A 16303-nucleotide genomic window follows, 5' to 3' on the forward strand; every position below is an offset into this window, starting at 1 on the left:
TGATTATGGTTCGGGAATTATGCTATGCTCGCATCAGTCCTATGAAATGATCATCAGTAAGGGAAAATGCATCTTACAATGAAACAGACAAACAAAAAGCAGCGGTGTTTGATATGCGAAATTACGTGTCATGCTGCACTAACTCCATAAGCAGGACACTGTCAAGCAGTGGAAGTTGAACAGAATGGAGAACTTCCGTTCTTATGTGTCTTGGTCTGCAGAAGGGATGATGGGACATTAGGACACAGTGTCTATCGTAAGCCCACACATGCGGACTGTTATCTTCATGTATCAAGTTGTCATCCATCGTACCAACGCAAAGGGGTCCTATGTACATTGGTAAAATGCGCTTGTGTTATCTCTGAGGCAGATAGCTCGACACGAGAACTGGGTCATGTAAAAGCAGTGTTCAAGCAGAATGATTATACCGATAATCAGATAAGTCGCGCTATATAGATTCGACCTCCGCAGGAACCAACAGAAGATACAAGCAAATCGGTTGCATTACTACCTTTTTCGTTGAAATATCTTCAGAAATAGGAGGAATTTTAAAGGTGTTTGATATTAAAAGCGTATTCCGTCCAACAGCTAAGACTAGAGCGCTGCTGGGCTCAGTGAAGGATGACTTGGGTTTGAGGAAATCCTGTGTGTACAAAATTCCCTGCCACTGCGGGAAAGCCTATATTGAACAAACGATTAGTACGGCCCAGGATCGATGTGTGGAGCACCATCGCCATTTATCTCAACCAGAAAAATGCGGTTGTGGAAGATTGTGTTAATGAAGGACATCTCTGACGTCGATCTGTTGTAGAATTTTAGAACATGTTTTTTGCTCGCGTATCATGTCGTTTCTGGAAACCCAGAATCTACTCTGTAGGAATCAACATGGATTCCGGAAATAGCGATCGTGTGAGACCCAACTAGCTTTATTTGTTCATGAGACCCAGAAAATTAGATACAGGCTCCCAGGTAGATGCTATTTTCCTTGACTTCCGGAAGTCGTTCGATACAGTTCCGCACTGTCGCCTGATAAACAAAGTAAGAGCCTACGGAATATCAGACCAGCTGTGTGGCTGGATTGAAGAGTTTTTAGCAAACAGAACACAGCATGTTGTTCTCAATGGAGAGACGTCTACAGACGTTAAGGTAACCTCTGGCGTGCCACAGGGGAGTGTTATGGGACCATTTCTTTTCACAATATATATAAATGACCTAGTAAATAGTGTCGGAAGTTCCATGCAGCTTTTCGCGGATGATGCTGTAGTATACAGAGAAGTTGCAGCATTAGAAAATTGCGAAATGCAGGAAGATCTGCAGCGGATAGGCACTTGATGCAGGGAGTGGCAACTGACCCTTAACATACGAGGGCAGTTCAATAAGTAATGCAACACATTTTTTTCTGAAACAGGGGTTGTTTTATTCAGCATTGAAATACACCAGGTTATTCCCCAATCTTTTAGCTACACAACACTATTTTTCAACGTAATCTCCATTCAATGCTACGGCCTTACACCACCTTGAAATGAGGGCCTGTATGCCTGCACGGTACCATTCCACTGGTCGATGTCGGAGCCAACGTCGTACTGCGTCAATAACTTCTTCATCATCCGCGTAGTGCCTCCCACGGATTGCGTCCTTCATTGGGCCAAACATATGGAAATCCGACGGTGCGAGATCGGGGCTGTAGGGTGCATGAGGAAGAACAGTCCACTGAAGTTTTGTGAGCTCCTCTCGGGTGCGAAGACTTGTGTGAGGTCTTGCGTTGTCATGAAGAAGGAGAAGTTCGTTCAGATTTTTGTGCCTACGAACACGCTGAAGTCGTTTCTTCAATTTCTGAAGAGTAGCACAATACATTTCAGAGTTGATCGTTTGACCATGGGGAAGGACATCGAACAGAAATAACCCCTTCAGCGTCCCAGAAGACTGTAACCATGACTTTACCGGCTGAGGGTATGGCTTTAAACTTTTTCTTGGTAGGGGAGTGGGTGTGGCGCCACTCCATTGATTGCCGTTTTGTTTCAGGCTCGAAGTGATGAACCCATGTTTCATCGCCTGTAACAATCTTTGACAAGAAATTGTCACCCTCAGCCACATGCCGAGCAAGCAATTCCGCACAGATGGTTCTCCTTTACTCTTTATGGTGTTCGGTTAGACAACGAGGGACCCAGCGGCAACAAACCTTTGAATATCCCAACTGGTGAACAATTGTGACAGCACTAGCAACAGAGATGTCAAGTTGAGCACTGAGTTGTTTGATGGTGATCCGTCGATCATCTCGAACGAGTGTGTTCGCACGCTCCGCCATTGCAGGAGTCACAGCTGTGCACGGCCGGCCCGCACGCGGGAGATCAGTCTTGCTTGACCTTGTGGCGATGATGACACACGCTTTGCCCAACGACTCACCGTGCTTTTGTCCACTGCCAGATCACCGTAGACATTCTGCAAGCGCCTATGAATATCTGAGATGCCCTGGTTTTCCGCCAAAAGAAACTCGATCACTGCCCATTGTTTGCAACGCACATCCGTTACAGACGCCATTTTAACAGCTCCGTACAGCGCTGCCACCTGTCGGAAGTCAATGAAACTATACGAGACGAAGCGGGAATGTTTGAAAATATTCCACAAGAAATTTCCGGTTTTTTCAACCAAAATTGGCCGAGAAAAAAAATGTATTGTATTACTTATTGAACTGCCCTCGTAGACAAACGTAATGTATTGCGAATACATAGATAGAAGGATCCTTTATTGTATGGTTATATCGTAGCGAAACAAACACTGGCAGCAGTTACTTCTGTAAAATAGCTGGGAGTATGCGTGCGGAACGATTTGAAGTGGAATGATCATATAAAATTAATTGTTGGTAAGGCGGGTGCGGTTGAGGTTCATTGGGAGAGTCCTTAGAAAATGTAGTCCATCAACAAAGGAGGTGGCTTACAAAACACTTGGTCGTCCTATACTTGAGTATTGCTCATCAGTGTGGGATCCGTACCAGGTCTGGTTGCCGGAGGAGATAGAGAAGATCCAAAGAAGATCGGCGCGTTTCATCACAGGGTGATAGCGTTACGGAGATGTTTAGCAAACTCAAGTGGCAGACTCTGCAAGAAAGGCGCTCTGCATCTCGGTGTAGCTTGCTGTCCAGGGTTCGAGAGGGTGCGTTTCTGGATAAGGTATCGAATATATTGGTTCCCCCTACTTATACCTCCCGAGGAGATCACGAATGTAAAATTAGAGAGATTCGATCGCGCACGGAGGCTTTCCGGCAGTCGTTCTTCCCGCGAACCAAACGCGACTGGAACATTAGAAAATGTTGTACGATGTGTCACAAGCTGTTGCCCCTGCGTCGGATTATTGGGACTGTGTAGTGAAAGAAGCTATTGAAATGCAGCTATCTAACAATATTATAAACAGAGATAGGGGGTATCTGTTAAGTTTAAATCCTGCCTTGTTTGACGTTATAAGACAACGGTCTTTGTTTCGGACATCAAAAGCTACCAATAGTGTTTGATATCGATTTATCGTTTATATGAGTTTTTACCACCGGTGCGCTGTCGTCCTTTGCGCTAGAGGGCAGTTACTTGTATGTTCGCGCACGTGCGGTGGAACTACAGGCAGTGTATCAAGGAGCCGCCGCTGCAGGTTTGATTTCAGTTCCGGCGAGTTAGTGCGACAGGCGACACATCTGAAGATGGCGGCCAGGTCAAGGTAACGTTGTGTTCCGGCCGGAGACATGATATGAATATCATTATTAATACTGTTCGTTAGCGTGGGTAACACCTTGCAGCAGCATGAGGGAGTTGCAAATATCGGCTTAATACCATGTTCCTTAGCCGAATCACTTTCTAAATTGGGTGAAAAGGGTGATTTTATTACGAGATTACCCGCACTTTCGGTCTGTTGGTACACATCCCGCGATCACCATCTGTATTCACCATCGCGGTATTTGTGTGGAAGACCACGTCATTCGAAAGCAATACCATACTTCAATTTATAGAGCATGTTTAGTTTCTAACATGGATATCGTCAGTGATACTTGAGTGTGCCTGTAGAACTAAGACCACTTTTTTATGCAAGGTGACAGTAATATGGTCATTGCAATCGTGCTTTTAACGGTTGGTCGCTTATAAGACGATTACGTCTCTCTTCTTCTCAAGACACGCTGGTACGCAAGAAAAACAAATGGAGCATGTCCATCGATCGTGGATTTTCCCTCAATATTGTTCGATGTCACCAACATTCAGTTATTGGCAAAGTATTATTCTTAGTAGGGAATGTGTGGTTGATTATCTGTGATCATCAGGTTTATAGTGTATGTGTTGGGGTGTTAAGTTACTGTGGTCTGTGTTCCAACAAGTCCATTCTTAAGGGACGTATGGATTTGACATGGAAAATTGCAATTTCAATGCATCAGTCGGCGTAAGGGGGATACGAAATGAATTTTTATAGAATGTTACGTCCACTCATAAGGAGGATATGGATATAGATATTTCAATGTGAGATTCGTCCCACAGTCACAGCTATCAGGAGGAGGTATTTCCGATAACTCGCTCATTGTTGAATTTCACCAGACTGGGGCTGCAATCATAATATTTCATTGTAATTTCAGTGAAAAATATGTGGCTGGTTTCCTAGGATGGGTTTGCTGGCCGTTCGCCTATGTGGTGGAGTTAGCCGGTGACTGCAATGAATTAACATTTCTAGTTTAAAGCTGTCGCAAGTAGCAAGTACAAAGAAAAGTTCTGACCAGCTGGCTAGTCGGCTCTTTCCCACTACAGCGGGGACAAGTCCCAACAGACAAGTCCCAACAGCAACCCTCACGATGATCCCTGGATTGCTGAATAGTGAACTGATACTCAGGGTGCATTTGGCTTCCTTCGTGATCGCGTGTGTTGCATGAATTTTCTGTGGAAAATTAAGTGATTCGATGTCGATAACTGCAAAGTGTTGGCACTCAATGTATTGATAACATCCGAATTCCTATCACTCCAATCATCTCTGGATGCCCTCCAGGGCCCGGGGTGGTGCAGTCTGGCATACACATGCGTCTACGAGTTTGACTGTGATCATGGCGACAATTTTCTCCGATCTCTGGACACTGTACAAGGGGACATGCACGCTGCATGTGGACATTGGGGCATTAGCACGTGGGATGTATTAGTGTTTCAGCGATATCTGACATCTAGCCATGACAACTACTACTACTATGTATTGGATTTTGTTTAAGTGTGTCATGCTTAGCGCTTCTCAATACATCACAGTGGACTCTAGTGGTATTTGTTGTTGTATCTATCATACCAAGCAGTAGGTCCTTCTCACTCCTTACGAATGTAGAGGAGAGAAGCAATTTAGGAAATCTATAGTGCTTTAAAAATCCAATTGAAAAGTCAAATTCCCGATTGATCAATTTATTGTTTCCGACACTGGTATTGCAAATACGCTTCTCTCCACCTCCCCCCACAAATTTTTTAAGGATGTAGCATTCAACTGAGCTGAAATATGAAATTTTCAGCTACCTCCAATGTAATGGACATCCTACGAAATGACGTAACTGTGTCAGTATCGAACAACAGGAGCCAATTGAAAAAGAGTCTGGAAGGAATTAAGTGAACAGTTTGGAAACCAGGCCTGTGGAATCGAATGCCACCAAATATATCAGTCCTATTATCCACAAATAGGGTTCAAGGAAAAACTTGCCACACACAAAGGGTATCGGTTTAATTAATTATGTTAAAAAATGACGCAATTCCTCCAGCTGCATTAAGGTGTTGGTTTTACTGGCAACTAGTTTCGATGTTGTTACATCATCTTCGGGCCCATACCTGTTGACAGCAACTGTATCTGTCTAACACTAGTAGTCAGTGGTGAGATAGGCTCCTATCTCACTACTAGTGCCAGCAGACATTTCTGCTTGTGCCTGTGTATGTGCGGATGGATATGTGTGTGTGCGCGAGTGTATACCCCTTTTTTCCCCCTAAGGTAAGTCTTTCCGCTCCCGGGATTGGAATGACTCCTTACCCTCTCCCTTAAAACCCACATCCTTTCGTCTTTCCCTCTCCTTATATATATATATATATATATATATATATATATATATAGAGAGAGAGAGAGAGAGAGAGAGAGAGAGAGAGAGCTAATGAGGTATATCAGTTTCATCTTCTCATACAAATCAAGAGACTTGAACTACTCAAATATTTTACATTACACCAAGATGAGAGAGCGTCTCAAAAAGGTAACTAATATGGATCATAAAATTTCACTTTTTTCAGTCATGATTCTTTGACAATCTCAATGATAGTACTGTATTAGTTATATAGAATTGCAGTTATGTTCCCGTAATAAATACATACTTCTTCTTACAAATTTTTAGTATGATCCTTTTTCCCTTTACAAAATTTTTATCACCTGTTAAGTACTATCACAAGTTTGAAGTTTGCTTGGCGGATGATAACACCCAAGAAAACATGAGGGACAGACAACTGCAGTATTTTGTAGAAGGAGATAAGTCTGGTGGAATCTAAAGAGACAGATGAGGCATGTAGGACACATATTAGATGAGAAAGTGAAAGAGATTGCTACATTTTAAACTCTAAAAGAGACTGGCGTTCAGATACAGAGTCTTTCACTGTAAGGTCTTTAGGGGAGGGGGCATTAACTCCCAGATACAAGCATGTTTTAAGAAACAGAATGTGGGACCTTAATTTACACACTGTATTTTCGAAAGTCTGCATATTATGTGCTGGGATTCATCATGTCGGGAGAGATGTGTTTGGAGTAGTAGAGATGTTTGGATTGATGAAAGAGAAGCAGAGGGGGATAAATGAGAGGAAAAAAGGAAGACAAAAAAGGTAAAACATCGGAAAAATGTACAAAAAATCGCACGAAAATGGTGAGAACAGATAAGAGTAGACAAGAGATAATAGGTGGACAGGAATATCTCGCAAGAAAAGTTGCTCCTTCAACTTATCTGGTACTGATTTCCCCAGAAATAGAAGGGTTAATTTATTTTTTTATTTTTTTATTTTATTTTTTTTTTTTTTTAGGAATTTGCATACAACACTTTTTTACAGTTTACTGTTCATTGTATGGCCTTCTCCTGATCGTCTTTCGCTGATTTATGAACTTGAAAGCACTCATTACAAGCACCACATCAGCCCTCCCTCCCCTCTCCCCCCCCCCCCCCCCCTCTCTTTTGGGAGAGCTATGCCTGAGCACATGTTTAAGAGACCTTGTTGCAACAGAAGCCTGATGCACCACAGATCTCAGGGAAAACACACTTGATATATCTCCCTGATCCAGTCTGTGGTGCGGAGGGTGGAGGCAGGACTGGCACAGGTACTGAGGTTCATTGATGAAGATTCCACATCTCAAAGCAGCTGCTGCATTTCAGTAACTGCAGGCTTCAAGTAGTCAACTGAGACTGACTTTTTTTACGTTTTTATCAGTGACTAAGTTCTTGGGGTTACAGGAGATCACAGTGAACAGTCCAATATGAAGTAAGGCCAGTGGAGGCCTAATGGTGTCACCCTGAATCCAAATCTTCACCTAGGTGGAAAGGTCGAGATCCATGCCACAATGGAAGAGGAGGATGCAGCAAGCATATGAAAGCTAGTAATTTTTGAAAAAACTGGCCATATTCACCCATTCCATAATCATGCTGAGGGGATGAGGCAAAAAATTCATCTGGGATCTTTAACCTCTCACTATAGACTAACTGTGCTGCGGAGCATCCAGTATCGTCTTTTAATATACTACATAGTCCCAGAAAAACCATAGCTAGGGCAGCCATCCACATTCCACCATGACAGGACAGTACACCCTTAAGGGTTCAGTGCATACGTTGTACCATCCTATTATACAGGGATGGTAGCTCATAGTTTGCAGATGCTTGCAACCTGTCAGTCGTACTAACTTAGGAAATAATTGAAAATCAAATTGATAGTCTCTGTCAGAAGTAGCTGCTGTTGCTATGATATCCCTGGAAACAGAGCAAGCAGAAATGTCTAAAACTGGGCAAACCTTGGGGCACCTTGTAAATACGTCAATTAAGGTGACGACATAATGGAACCCCTCAGCACATGAAATGGGTCCTCTACTGTCAATACAAATGTGAGCAAATCGATCTGAAAGAGACGGAAAAGGGCCCATGGCCGAAATCATGTGACAGCCTACTTTATTTTTCTGAGACAGAATATAGCTTGGTATTCAGTGCATATGGTCCTTCCATACTCCTGGCCATCCACTTTGGAGGCCACTAACTTGGTTGAAGCGTTTATGCCAGGATGTGACAAGACATGTAAAACATCACAAATGGTCCATCGACAAAGAACTGGAACAAGAGGTTGTAACATGTGTCTCACTATAAGTAGCAGTGAGAACCCTGTAACTGCACATATTCAAGGTTCAAACTGGTAGCTGCAGGATCCAGACTCCACTGTTGCAGAAATGCATTGGATCCTTGGTTTGCTGCGATAGCAGCCCAACCAATACATATCAAAACTGCACAACTGTGTGACAGGCAGTCCACAACAACAGTATCAGACCCTGAAATAGGGTTGACATCAGTAGAATACTGGGTAATAAATTCAGCATAATGTACCTGACATAGGGAATTCAATTCACAAACCTTTTGAAAAACTGGATTGTGGTATATACAGATTCTGAACTCCATGCATTCCAAAATGTGTGGTAGAGAAATATATAGCAAGCAGATCTCTGTCAAGTACACTGCAGTTCTTTTGATGTGGAGATAGACATTTTGAAAAGAAGGCACTTAGCTGGCAAGCACTTGATGCTCATGCTGAAGCACTGTGTTTACAGCAGACTGACTAGCATCCACAAAAAGTGCCACCTGAGCACTAGGGAGAGGATGAACCTATAAAGTAGCATTCGCTAAGGTAAACTTCAGGGATTCGAACGTCTCCCTGGACGCGCTCATCCACAGAACCTTCCTGATGCTGGAGGTGTGTTTGCCTTTCATCAGACCTATTGATAGGTTCTGTAATCCCCACAAGCCTTGGCACGCATCACTGGTAATAATTAACCATTCCAACATACCTGCAGAAGTGTTTGTATGTGGTAGAATGGGACATATGCAAAATATATTTCACCTTTTGAGAGGTAGAAGAAACAACGTCTTTGGATACAATGTAACCCAAGAAATGCACTCTGTCCTGAGCAAATACACATTTGTCTTTATTAATTTTGATGCTGTATGTGAAACTGCATGCAAACGTAACACAGCTAGTTAGTTACATGTCTCGTGGCCCATTTTGCATGATAGATCATAATGATGTGAAACGAGTCATTTTATATGATCAATCATACTATCAGAAAAAAACAATACATTGTCCACATAGCAAAAAACGTGATTTAAATCTAGTAGAATGCTACCACATCAGGAAACATTGTGGAGACCAAAAGGCATGATATTATGTTCAAATAGCCCAAGAGGTATTATGATGGCAGTCTTATTCCTGTCTGCTTCTGCCATCGGAATTTACACAAAAGCTTTAGTACAGTCAATGACACTTAATACAGAGGCATCCTCCAAAGAAGCTCATGAAATCTAACACATTTGGTACTGGATAATGGTCGCACATGGTGCAGAAGTCACACAAATGCCAAGACTCATCTTTCTTATGGACCATCTGTAATTGGGCTGCTCATTCACTGTCAGAGCAAGACACTGTTCCATCTGCCAGCATTGTGTTGAATGCAGCTTTAGCAGTTCTTAACATTTCCAAAGGTAGTCGCCATGGGCACTATGCAACGAGTCATCCAGGCATTGTGTGAATGTGATGCACGGTAGAATGTTTTCGCTGGCACTGCACCTATACTGGATCCGTAATGGCAGGGAGTTCTTGAAGCTACATGTATGCAGTGTCATTCGCCAGGTGGGAGGAGCGGAGAAAAGTGAAGGTGAGAATGACGTGTCATTCACTCATTGTCGTTAAACTTCGTAGTTCTTCCTGAACCTTCCAACGAGCCTTCTCCGTTTCAGCAGTTCACTGCTTTAGACAATCATTGCTGCCAATTAAGAACCATATGAACTCTTTGCTGTAACACGCTGCAATGCTGCTGAAGTGAAGCCAGCTCCTTATACTTGTGTGAATTATGTAACACAGTCTTCTTGTGTGACGCACACATGTATATTCCACAGTATAGCAAGCACTGTATGGAGAGATGTTGCCACAGTGCAAAAGACACAGGAGACATGGAATTCTTTGTGCCATCTGTGCCAGCAGAAAGGTATCTGCTTTCCGATGTGGAAGGAGCGTGGCTTCACAAGGAGATTGCACAAGATGATGAATACCGAGGTCTACAGATAACTAGGAGAATTTAAGAAATTTGGCACCTAGTATGTGGCCAGAAGCGTTGGCCACTAAGAAACGACAGGAGGGAGAAAATTCATCTTACAGATTCAATATATGTCTCCATCCATATATCTCAAATGTAGATTTGTGGCCATTAGTGTAGGAACAATATAAGGTTGTGACTTCTCCTTCATACCCTATGAAATGACAATTGTCTGAACTGGTGTCAACCAAAAATTCCATTCTAGATCGTTTATCCAAGACAAATAATAGTGAAGATTCGCAACCAGCAGCAACTGTGGCAATATGTAATTCAGGACAGTGCTTAATGCCTTTGGAATGGACTCACATGCCTATACACATACATTTTTGTCGTTTGGGAATCCACAAGGTTGTGAACATTGTTTAGGCCAGTGTTATACAATCATATTTCTTTGGCAATGAAATGTCCAAATTTTCGTCAAATTTCTTTGACCACAATCTTTGACGTGGTGCTAGAAGGAGGTAAACTGTTATCACTTTCTTCGTTCCAGATGGCAGACAACTTGTTACTATTCACTGCAGTTGCTTGTACCACACTTGCATTGTGTGTGCATTTGGAAGAGAAGTGGCGGAAAAAAAGGAAACATACTTGGGTGAAGCCGTGGGTTTTATGTCAAGATAACAAAATCATTCAGAAAAATTTGTGACGAGATCTGCGAGTGGAGAATGTCAAGTCTTATATAAATTATTTACGAATAGATGAGAGTGCATTTCAGTATTTGCTCAGTAAAGTGGCTTCTCATATAACAAAACAGACCACTCAGTTGAGAAATGCTATATGTGCAGAGGGCAGGCTAACCATGTTGTTGTTGTGGTCTTCAGTCCTGAGACTGGTTTGATGCAGCTCTCCATGCTACCCTATCCTGTGCAAGCTTCTTCATCTCCCAGTACTTACTGCAACCCACATCCATCTGGATCTGCTTAGTGTATTCATCTCTTGGTGTCCCCCTATGATTTTTACCCTCCACGCTGCCCTCTAATGCTAAATTTGTGACCCCTTGATGCCTCAGAACATGTCCTACTAACCGGGCCCTTCATTTTGTCAAGTTGTGCCACATAATCCTCTTCTCCCCAATTCTGTTCAATACTTCATCATTAATTATGTGATCTACCCATCTAATCTTCAGCATTCTTCTGTAGCACCACATTTCGAAAGCTTCTCTTCTTCTCTAAACTATTTATCATCCATGTTTCACTTCCATACATGGCTACACTCCATACAAATACTTTCAGAAATGACTTCCTGACACTTAAATCTATACTCAATGTTAACAAATTTTTCTTCTTCAGAAACGCTTTCTTTGCCATTGCCAGTCTACATTTTATATCTTCTCTACTTTGACCATCATCAGTTATTTTTCTCCCCAAATAGCAAAACTCCTTTACTACTTTAAGTGTCTCATTCCTAATCTAATTCCCTCAGCATCACCTGACTTCATTCGACTACATTCCATTATCCTCGTTTTGCTTTTGTTGATGTTCATCTTATATCCTCCTTTCAAGACACTGTCCATTCTGTTCAACTGCTCTTCCAAGTCCTTTGCTGTCTCTGATAGAATTACAATGTCATCGGCGAACCTCAAAGATTTTATTTCTTCTCCATGGATTTTAATATCTACTCCAAATTTTTCTTTTGTTTCCTTTACTGCTTGCTCAATATACAGATTGAATAACATTGGGGAGAGGCTACAACCCTGTCTCACTCCCTCCCCAACCACTGCTTCCCTTTCATGCCGCTCGACTCTTATAACTGCCATCTGGTTTCTTTACAAATTATAAATAGCCTTTCGCTCTCTGTATTTTACCCCTGCCAGCTTTAGAATTTGAAAGAGAGTATTCCAGTCAACATTGTCAAAAGCTTTCTCTAAATCTACAAATGCTAGAAACGTAGGTTTGCCTTTCCTTAATCTTTCTTCTAAGATAAGTCATAAGGTCAGTATTGCCTCACGTGTTCCAATATTTCTACGGAATCCAAACTGATCTTCCCCGAGGTCAGCTTCTACCAGTTTTTCCATTCATCTGTAAAGATTTCACGTTAGTATTTTGCAGCTGTGACTTATTAAACTGATAGTTCGGTAATTTTCACATCTGTCAACACCTGCTTTCTTTGGGATTGGAATTATTATATTCTTCTTGAAGTCCGAGGGTATTTTGCCTGTTTCATACATCTTGCTCACCAGATGGTAGAGTTTTGTCAGGACTGGCTCTCCCAAGGCCATCAGCATTTCTAATGGAATGTTGTCTACTCCCGGGGCTTTGTTTCAACTCAGGTCTTTCAGTGCTTTGTCAAACTCTTCACGCAGTATGGTATCTCCCATTTCATCTTCATCTACATCCTCCTCCATTTCCGTAATATTGTCCTCAAGTACATCGCCCTTGTATAGACCCTCTATATACTCCTTCCACCTTTCTGCTTTCCCTTCTTTGCTTAGAACTGGGTTTCCATCTGAGCTCTTGATATTCATACAAGTGGTTCTCTTTTCTCCAAAGGTCTCTTTAATTTTCCTGTTTGCAGTATCTATCTTACCCCTAGTGAGGTAACCCTCTACACCCTTACATTTGTCCTCTAGCCACCCCTGCTTAGCCATTTTGCACTTCCTGTTGCTCATTTTTGAGACGTCTGTATTCTTTTTCGTCTGCTTCATTTACTGCATTTTTATATTTTCTCCTTTCATCAATTAAGTTCAATATTTCTTCTGTTACCCAAGGAGTTCTACTAGCCCTCATCTTTTTACCTACTTGACCCTCTGCTGCCTTCACTACTTCATCCCCAGAGCTATCCATTCTTCTTCTACTGTACTTCTTTTCCCCATTCCTGTCAATTGTTCCCTTATGCTCTCTCTGAAACTCTGTACAACCTCTGGTTCTTTCAGTTTATCCAGGTCCCATCTCCTTAAATTCCCACCTTTTTGCAGTTTCTTCAGTTTTAATCTACAGTTCATAACCAATAGATTGTGATCAGAGTCCACATCCGCCCCTGGAAATGTCTTGCAATTTAAAAATCTGGTTCCTAAATCTCTGTCTTACCATTATATAATCTATCTGATACCTTCTAGGCTCACCATAACACTGTGATTTCTCGATACAGGAGTGAGCTATTCTAGTTTACAATACAGCATTCTAATACCACAGTGCACATTAAACAAAATAATTCCATAAATGAGAGAAGCAATTTATAAACCACTAAAGGAAGAGTATCTGAAGGTAAATAAAGGTTTAGTTCATTATGTGGGCAATAAAAACTACTTTTGTTTTTGAATCTGTAGTGTAATTAATAGATGTAGTTTCCAACAACTACAAAATTAATAAAAAGCACGAAACAGATGAAGCACTTCCAGAGTTCAAAAATAGACACAGTAGAATGGAAACTAAGAAAAAAATTATTTTAGAGTGTGAAAAATGTTTTCAGATGTAGAGGTGGATGGCTGTAGCTGTGGTTGTGGATATGAAGTGGCCTGCAGCATGTTCCACCTGCCCATCAGCACATGAATAATAGCATACATTGAGCCCCTTGCTCACCCCCCACCCTATTCAAAGCAAGGTTCAAAAAATGGTTCAAATGGCTCTGAGCACTATGGGACTTAACTTCTGTGGTCATCAGTCCCCTAGAACTTAGAACTACTTAAACGTAACTAACCTAAGGACAGCACACACATCCATGCCAGAGGCAGGATTCGAACCTGCGACTGTAGCGGTCGCACGCTTCCAGACTGACGTGCCTAGAACTGCTCGGCTACCCCGGCCGGCTCAAAGCAAGGTTACTAAAAAAGAGTCGAAGGAACACACCACTTAAACTATGAAACCATGTTTACAAACACACTACAGAGACGTCAAATAGCTGTAGCGATGCCAGTGCTCCAAGCAGTTACATTTCACACTGCAGTGAACAGAAGACGAATGACTTTCATGATCAAATCTACAGCAAGGTTCTATATTTGATCATATTTCTTTGATGAAAGGCAAGATTTGACAAAGTTCCGTGTTACACTGTCATATTTTTTGGCATATATATTTGACATATCAACTGTGACAAAGAAATATGACAGTGTAACACTGGCCTTAGCGTTGTCTCCAGAGTGTCTATGATACCAACAGCACATAGGAAGAGCATAGAAGCCAATCACTGGTATGCAGCACACTCCTGGAGCTGCATCTGCCTTCTTGGCATTGAGTCGTGCCAGTTCAGAGAAGATTTGCTCCATACGTGGCCCTGCCAGTCACTCAGCTGAATGTGAAGTGCACGGAACGTAATTTGTTGGGAGGGATGTGCGTGTTTACTTGCCAGAAGCCATAACCTCACCTATTGTTGAGCATGGACTAATAGCTCCACCAAATGCAAGTGCCAAAGCATCTGCTTTCAGAGCAAATTAGTCCACTGACAGTTCAGGGAATGCTGACAAATCTCTACAAACACTGCGTGAGCCGATGCAATCAAAATAATTTCATGGACTGGTCTGAAAGAAGTTCCGAACTCACCAAATGATGAGGCAAATGCAATGGCTGAGACTGTCATTCCACAATTTTTTTCAAACGATATTCTGTAAGAAGAAGAAATCTCTGCAAGACAGTCTCCCTAAACACAATAAAACATTGGTGAGGCAAAATATTCTTGACTTGCTATATTATGTTTGAGTCCAGCTGCAAAACAATGATGGCAAATTGGCCCGCATCTGAAGCAATGTTGTGCAGTTGAAAAATGGCGTCCACTTGTGTAAACAATAATTAAAGGCTCTCAGACCAAAAACATGGTAGCTTTGTATTAGCTGGTTTGATAAGATGTCTTTGGGAGAGGCAGGAAGTAACTTTGGCACGGTAGATGAATGTAGAAAAGAACCTATTGTCAGTGGTCCTTGCTGCTCCATCTTGATGCACATATACACCAAACATCACAACACAAGTTGCAAACAAGCAAAGGTGATCACTTAAAAGATATGACACACATGTAATGTACACTCATTACTAATTCAGCTTATATCAGTTGTTGATCATTGCACTCATTGCACACGCCACAATCATAATTTTTTCCGATCATAGTTATTTTCCGATTATAAATCCCACTTTTCTTGCGAGAATTTTCGCCCATACATTACCTCTTGTCAACTATTGTCTGTTCTCGCGATTTCAAATGCAGAAATCTCATGCACTTATCTAGTTAGTCTGTGATATATATGACTTATGGGAGTTGTGGCGTACTCCTGTAATCCAAGCTACTGGGAGGCCGTTGTGCGGGAGAAAACTGTGAAAACACCCACAGTTTCGGTCATCTTGTGAGCTCCAAGGCGTCCGCGGTGCCTTCCTGTGCATCGGGCGGGCGTCACGGCCTGTCCTGGAGGGATGTATAGGATGCTATGTCAATTTCCACTAGACCACACTACTGATCTACAAAATACTGCACTTATCTGCCCTCACATTTCCTTGAATGGTACCTTTTGTCAAGCCAGCTTCCAACTGCAACAATAGGCCAGACTTAACCTCAACAAGCTATCATATCTTCTCTTTAACTACCTTAACAGTGGAGTTTAAATTCCTGTCTCTCTCCAGCTCCATAAACAGCTTCTTCATCAACCACCACACCTCTCCTACAAGCCAAATTTGTTCGACCTCCTTAACATCCTCCAGCCTTCGCCACTGCCTCCCAGAGCAATGGAAACCCATGATCACAATAACCAGCCACAACAGCATTGTGTTCTCAATCCATTATCTGAGGCTGTCTTCTCTCTTGAATTATTTGTATTATCAAAGTGTCTCACTTTCAGTCCTAAGATCACATTTAAATCATGCTGCTTTGGTTAAGGATTTACTTTCCCTCAACCATAATGTCAACTGGAAATATTACTTTGCAACCCAATCTCAAAACCTTTCTGACAGCAAACCTGATATTAAACCCCACCTCAAACACCTCCAAACATGATCCCAATTTGATCCGTCACCACCACTATGTCAAAATCACC

This window comes from Schistocerca piceifrons, chromosome 8 (assembly GCF_021461385.2).
Source record: "Schistocerca piceifrons isolate TAMUIC-IGC-003096 chromosome 8, iqSchPice1.1, whole genome shotgun sequence".
NCBI lineage: Eukaryota > Metazoa > Arthropoda > Insecta > Orthoptera > Acrididae > Schistocerca > Schistocerca piceifrons.